Source organism: Triticum dicoccoides, chromosome 7B (genome assembly GCF_002162155.2).
Source record: "Triticum dicoccoides isolate Atlit2015 ecotype Zavitan chromosome 7B, WEW_v2.0, whole genome shotgun sequence".
Taxonomy (NCBI): Eukaryota; Viridiplantae; Streptophyta; class Magnoliopsida; order Poales; family Poaceae; genus Triticum; species Triticum dicoccoides.
The window spans coordinates 721,839,518-721,845,792 of NC_041393.1; positions in this window are offsets into that span (position 1 = coordinate 721,839,518).

Genomic DNA, 6,275 nt, shown 5'->3' on the forward strand with positions numbered 1-6,275 from the left:
AAGGGCCGGGGTCCATCGTTCCTCCATGGCTCTAGGGCCACCAAAGACGATCCGGACCGACGGCAGCACCTACTGGAGGTAGAGCAACCCTAAGCTTTTTTGTTGAGAGAGGAGGTGCCAGTTGCATTGAATAGATTTATATTGAATTTAATTGGAAAAATATGTTGAATATAAAAGAAGTCGAGAAACCATAGAACATTATATTTTTTCATGTCTCGAATCTTGAAAAATAATTTTGCTGACTATATCATGTTGAGCATTATTCAAACAAGTTAGGCCTTTTTTTCAAGGTGCAGGTTCTGTATTTCTTGGTTTTTATCTTTCAGAAATAGTCTGATATGTCATATTGTATTCCAAAGTCCTCTTGTTAGCTTGAGCTCAGGTGAGCTCGGGTGAATAGCAAAATCATAAAAAATAGGCAAAAATTTACAAAAATTCGAGATTTTTTGGTAACAAACATGTATGTGTGTCTCACATGTCACATGCAGGAAGATTTTCCAAAGGAATCACATTAGTGGATTTGTGGGGAAAAAAGTTGATGCTCCATAATGCTTCCAAAAACAGTCTTTTTCCCAGACCTCCACGTATGTGATTCCATCATAAAAATCTGCACGCATGTGAAACACAGGCCCGTACCGTGGACATGTGCAGGGTGTGCGCCTGCACAGGGCCCCAAAATCAGTGGGGCCCCAGATTTGTATATACTTAGTATTAGTATTTTTAGTAATTAGCAAAAATTAGTGCAAAACAGGTTGGATAATGGTGCAGCATGCCAGCGGGGCCCCACAATGATTTAACTCGTCTAACCCCCAATTTGCGTTCCCAAGAGAAGGTGGTGGGACTGCACAAATTAACTACTGGGCCCTTTCCTCACGCAGGTCTCTCTTTTTCTCCTCGTCTTCTTCACAACGCAGCCGTCGTTCCCCTTTCCCAGATCACTAATCAATCGCCAGTTCTTCACTAGCAGCCGTCGTTCGGTTCTTAAGGCTGGTTGTAATGGGTGGTGTCATAGACTAGTATCATGCATATGATACTAGTGTATGATACCACCTCCATAATGCATGGTATGTATCATAAACAACAACATTTATTGTTGTGTGGGATCTATGGTGGTATTTGAGTGCCGTAGCTTATTTGTGGCATTGTCTCAGTGCAAATTAGGCTTGTTGATACACGCATGCATAAAGGCATAATGATTTTTTAATAGATCCACAAATAAAGCACCAATATAAAACACCAAAATATATGAAAATATATGAACATAATCTATCGTAATCGCGACCCAAACTTTTTCCAAATATGCTCGACCAAGTCATCCTTCAGTTTTTTGTGTGTCGGGCGATGACGGATGCTAGCATCTCTTTCTAGTACGTCAGCAAATGCTGGCATGGCATCATGATTAAAGACCGATGGAAAAACCATCGATGTGCCTGCTTCTAAATTCAGATCAATAATATTGGCCGCCTCTTCTTTTTCATCCTCGACTATCATGTTGTGCATGATGATGCAAGCCGTCATAACATTCTTGATATCGCCCCGAGCATATAAACGGGCGGGGTGACGTAAAATAGACCATCGACTTTGCAACACACCAAATGCATGTTCCACATCCTTCCTAACCCCTTCTTGGTGTTTGGCAAACAATTTGTGCTTTTCTATCTGGGCCATCGGTATTGACTTGATGAATGCGGCCCATTCAGGATATATCCCATCAACAAGGTAATAACCATGTTGATATTCCTTCTCGTTGACATGATAGTTCACCTGAGGTGCGTGCCCACTCAATTGTTCAATGAACTGAGGTGCGTGCCCACTACATCATCACCAATACTGATGATATTTCTTTTCCTTTTGGAAGAAGACGAAGCCACCTTGACACCAGTAGATGGAACTTTTTTCTCTTTAGATTGCGGCGGCGGTGGTGGCGTTGATAAGGAATCCGATGAAGTAGCACCAACAAAGTGCAAATTCTCCAAACTTTGGTATCCTTGTTCAGGATGGGACATTGCCGGTGGTGGAATATTGTAAGTAATGTGCATCGACGAGAATTGACCAAAACTTAAAAGTGCTTCAGGTGGAGGTGTATACAATGGCCTCCTGTAACAAATATTCCAATTTTACTTCAGAACACATAGGCAACAAATTGATTTTCAATGAAGAACGAACCTACTAGATATAAGCTTGAGTTTAGTTACAAACTGGAAGGAGTAGACTTAATTAAATCCGAGAATTTTGCACCCAGGTTTCTTTAAGACCTACAACAGTTAAGAGCTGAATCTAAAACTGAAGAAATTGAATACCAGAGCATACTCTTCTATCTGCTGCAATATGTCTAATTTGCTGCTACTTCACGGCAGTGAAGAATTGAAAAACAGAGTACTTATCCCACCAACAAAATAAACAGATGGACCATACCAGTGAATAGGCGAGGTGTTGGGGACGGAAGTGCTGCTCACGGCTCCAGGATAGTAGTATGGAGGCGACCCCGTCGCTAATGGAGGTGCTGGCGGCATCTCCTTGCTGCTGTTCTTGCGGCCCGCCATGGATGAGATGTTCCTCGCGAAGAAGAGCAGAACGGAGGCGGGCCGCGGAAGTGCTCGCGCCGGTGGTCGGCACCGGTGTTGGGGGTGGATTGGGGGCGAGCCGCCGTCGGTGGAGGGGTGGATTGGGGGCGAGCCGCCGCCAGTGGAGGGAGTGGATTGGGGCGAGCTGCCGCCGAGGGCTCGGTACAGAGAAGCCCCACGGGCGCACGGGATCGATCGAATTAATTATTTCCTCGATCAAAACGCTATGAGGCTGGTCATAGTCGGGAGTAACTTATACTAGTGTCATGCACATGACACTAGTCTAAGTTACTATCTTTATAGTGCAAAGTAATATAGTAGTAGTGTCATAGAGTACTTCATTAATTAGCTTGTAGACTCATTTTGTTTTGGAAAGCGCTATGTTACAGTAACATATTATGTTACCACTTCTCATTCACTACATGCCACATAAGCAAAAAAATCTCGGAGTGCGCTATGTTACTTGCTAAGTTACTCCCACTATGACTTGCCTGATACAGTATCAGTGTATGATACCCATCCTTCTCTTTCCTCATTTAATCAAGTGCCACATCATCAAAAATGCCTAGTTAGCATATATGATACCGGCTATGGTACTAGCATTACGACCAGCCTTAATCCCCCAGCTATTAATTTTATTGTGATTTCCCCAAATTATCCGTTGCAATGAGCAGTGGAATAGGTAACGTCTACTTCCAATCTCCATCTATTTATTTGGTTGGTGTTCAGTTCTTCTCAATTCTCAAATCGGGCCTGCAAATCAGTGTTTCACTCGACCTCCTTCGCTTCCAGTTGCCGCCTTGCCGGTCCTGCGACCTGCGTGTGTCAGAATCAAGTGGAGCCTGGATCCCTGGAGGCCCTGCTCGTCACAGAGATTCGACTACTCGGCAGGCCAGACGAGGCTACGAGTTCTTAGTCGCCAAAGCAACAAGCGTCTCCTCCCCGGCTCCCCCTGATATGCTTCTCACATCAATCAAAGACAGGTTGTTTCATTCCTTTTTGACCGCAAGTTCAGTTTTTATTTCCTTATCTGTCGCTTAGTTTACTTTCTGCAATGTCCTCTAGAATTAGAAAGTGTCCGTCAAGATATGAAAAATGCCAGAAAAAGAAAAAAAGAGAGAAACTTGACGAATCTCTGAAAGGTGGTCTTGATATGTTTTTTGTGGCCAAGACTTGTGGTAAAGCTAAGGACTTCTTTGGAATCATACAACGTATCTACACAACATTTGCTAATTCCACTAAGAAATGGAAGATTTTGAAAGATAATATAGAAGAAGGATTGACTCTGAAATCAGTCTCATCTACTCGTTGGGAGAGTCGCATAAATAGTGTCAAAGCTATTAGGTTTCAGATTTCAGACATACGAGAAGCTCTACTGCAAGTAGCTGATGTCGATAAAGATCCTAAAACTAGTAGTGAAGCTAAATCTCTAGCAAATAATGAACTTGGTGATTTCGAATTTGTAGTAGTGATAATCATTTGGTATGATATATTGGCTGCAGTAAATTTGATTAGCAAGGACTTACAGTCAAAAGATATGCTTATTGATGTTGCCATTGAAAAAGTGCAAGGCTTGATTACCTTTTTCAAAGGTTACAGAGACACTGGTTTCACTACTGCAATAGAAATAGCAAGGGAAATAGCACTCGATATAGATATCGACCCTGCATTTCGGAAAAAGCGTGAAATTAAAAGGAAAAAACAATTTGATGAGAATCCTGATGATGTGTTTGATGCTTCACAATCTGCACAAGAGTCGTTTAGGATAAAGTACTTCTTACCTGTTGTTGATCAAGCTATTGCTTCACTTACTACGAGATTTGAGCAATATAAATCATACGAAAAAACTTTTGGTTTCTTGTTTACTTCTCATGCACTAAACTCATTGGATGATAAAAAATTGAGGTCTTCTTGCAGTACCCTTGAGACTGCACTTAGAAGTGGTGACAAATCTGACATTGATGGTAATGATTTATATGTTGAGTTAAAGTTACTTCAAGATTTCATTCCAAAGGAAAAAAATATGGGACCTATTGACATTTTAAATTTTTTGAAACGCTTGAATTGTTTTCCCAATGCAACTATTGCATATAGAATTTTATTGACCGTCCCAGTAACCGTTGCATCGGCGGAGAGAAGTTTTTCTAAACTAAAGTTGTTGAAGTCCTATTTGCGTTCTACAATGACACAAGAAAGACTTAGTGGACTGGCTTTGATAGCAATTGAAAACGACATCTTGGAGAATGTATCTTACGAGGAACTAATTGAAGAATTTATCTCAAGGAATGCCAGAAGGATGTCACGCTTCAGCTAGATAATGTATTATTTTTTAGTTTCTGGAATCACTTTTGCAACAAGTTGTTATTCAGAAAATTGTACTATGTACCAACATGATATATAATAGTAATAATAATAACAATTAGATCTTGTTTTCCTCATCGCCACTTCTATGCCGAGGGCCCATTTTCTGAGTTTGCACCGGGCCTCCATTTTCCCTGGTACAGCCCTGGTGAAACACACATCAATGTTTGTTTCCAAACAGATTCAGAGTTATTTGAATTTTTCTTTCTATTTTTATAGATTTTACTGTTCAACTGAGCGCACATGGGCTTGAGCTAAGAAACTCCATGTACATTTATATTGGACATGTGAGAACAGGAGAAAGTTTTTCTGACATTTTCCAAATGTTCAGTCATGCATTGATTATACCAGTCGCGTGGTGACCCGCGTAGACAAACTTTAAAAATGTTCATTAGCTTCGACATCGAGCGGCAGTGATAATATTTTCTTCTTAAATCTCGGGCATGGGTTCATATACTACTGTAGCTTAAAACATTGTGCCAATCCATTTTGTTTCAGAATGTGCGCAGGCCTGCACAATATTGGAGATGTGTTGTATATTTGGTAGGAGTACAAGATAGGTTACAACTAAACCTGGACGGCGGAGCCGGAGACGGGCGACACATCGAAGCTTGCGAGGCTTCACCAGATCAGTTCGTGGTTCGTGAATGTGAGGGTGTTGGAGGCAGGTGAAACCAGAAAAAAAAATGTTTGGTTGGGTCCGAAAAATTATATACATACGTGGGTGGTCTTCCTAACTGCATCTATTTTCTAATGCACTTCCACTGTGCATGATGTTCAGGTGCAGAGAAGAGAAGATGCACTCCAGCCATGGCACCGCAACAAGATCAAGATGTCACATACTACTACACTTAGGCCAACTCCAGCGCACCACCCCATTCTGTCCGGCTCTGTCCGTTTGAGATAAAACGGACAAACCCCACGACCCAAGGCGCAACGATCCGGACCCATCTCGTCAATTTTATGTCCGTGTCCATCTGATCCTATTTCCAGACCAAACTTGAGCTAGATTTGCCTCCAAAGCGGACAGAACCGGACGTGTTCAGTGCCCTCTCCGTCCGCACCGGTCCGGGCTGACCCAACTTGTCACCCACACACCCACCTCCCATCACTATCTCTCTCTCTCTCTTCCTTTTTCTCTCTTCCCACCAACTCACATGCATGGCTAGTTCTTCTGGAGCGCACGACGCCGCGCTGGCCACCGGCTCTTTGCCGGCGCGCGTGCAGGTAGTGGCGGGGCAGCGCGGGCGCGGTCGAGGTGGCGAGCTACGAGGCCTGGTGCCGGGGGCGCGGGCGGCAGTGCACGGGCGCGGCGGCCGAGTGCGCGGGGCAGTGCGCGTGTTAGGCGCG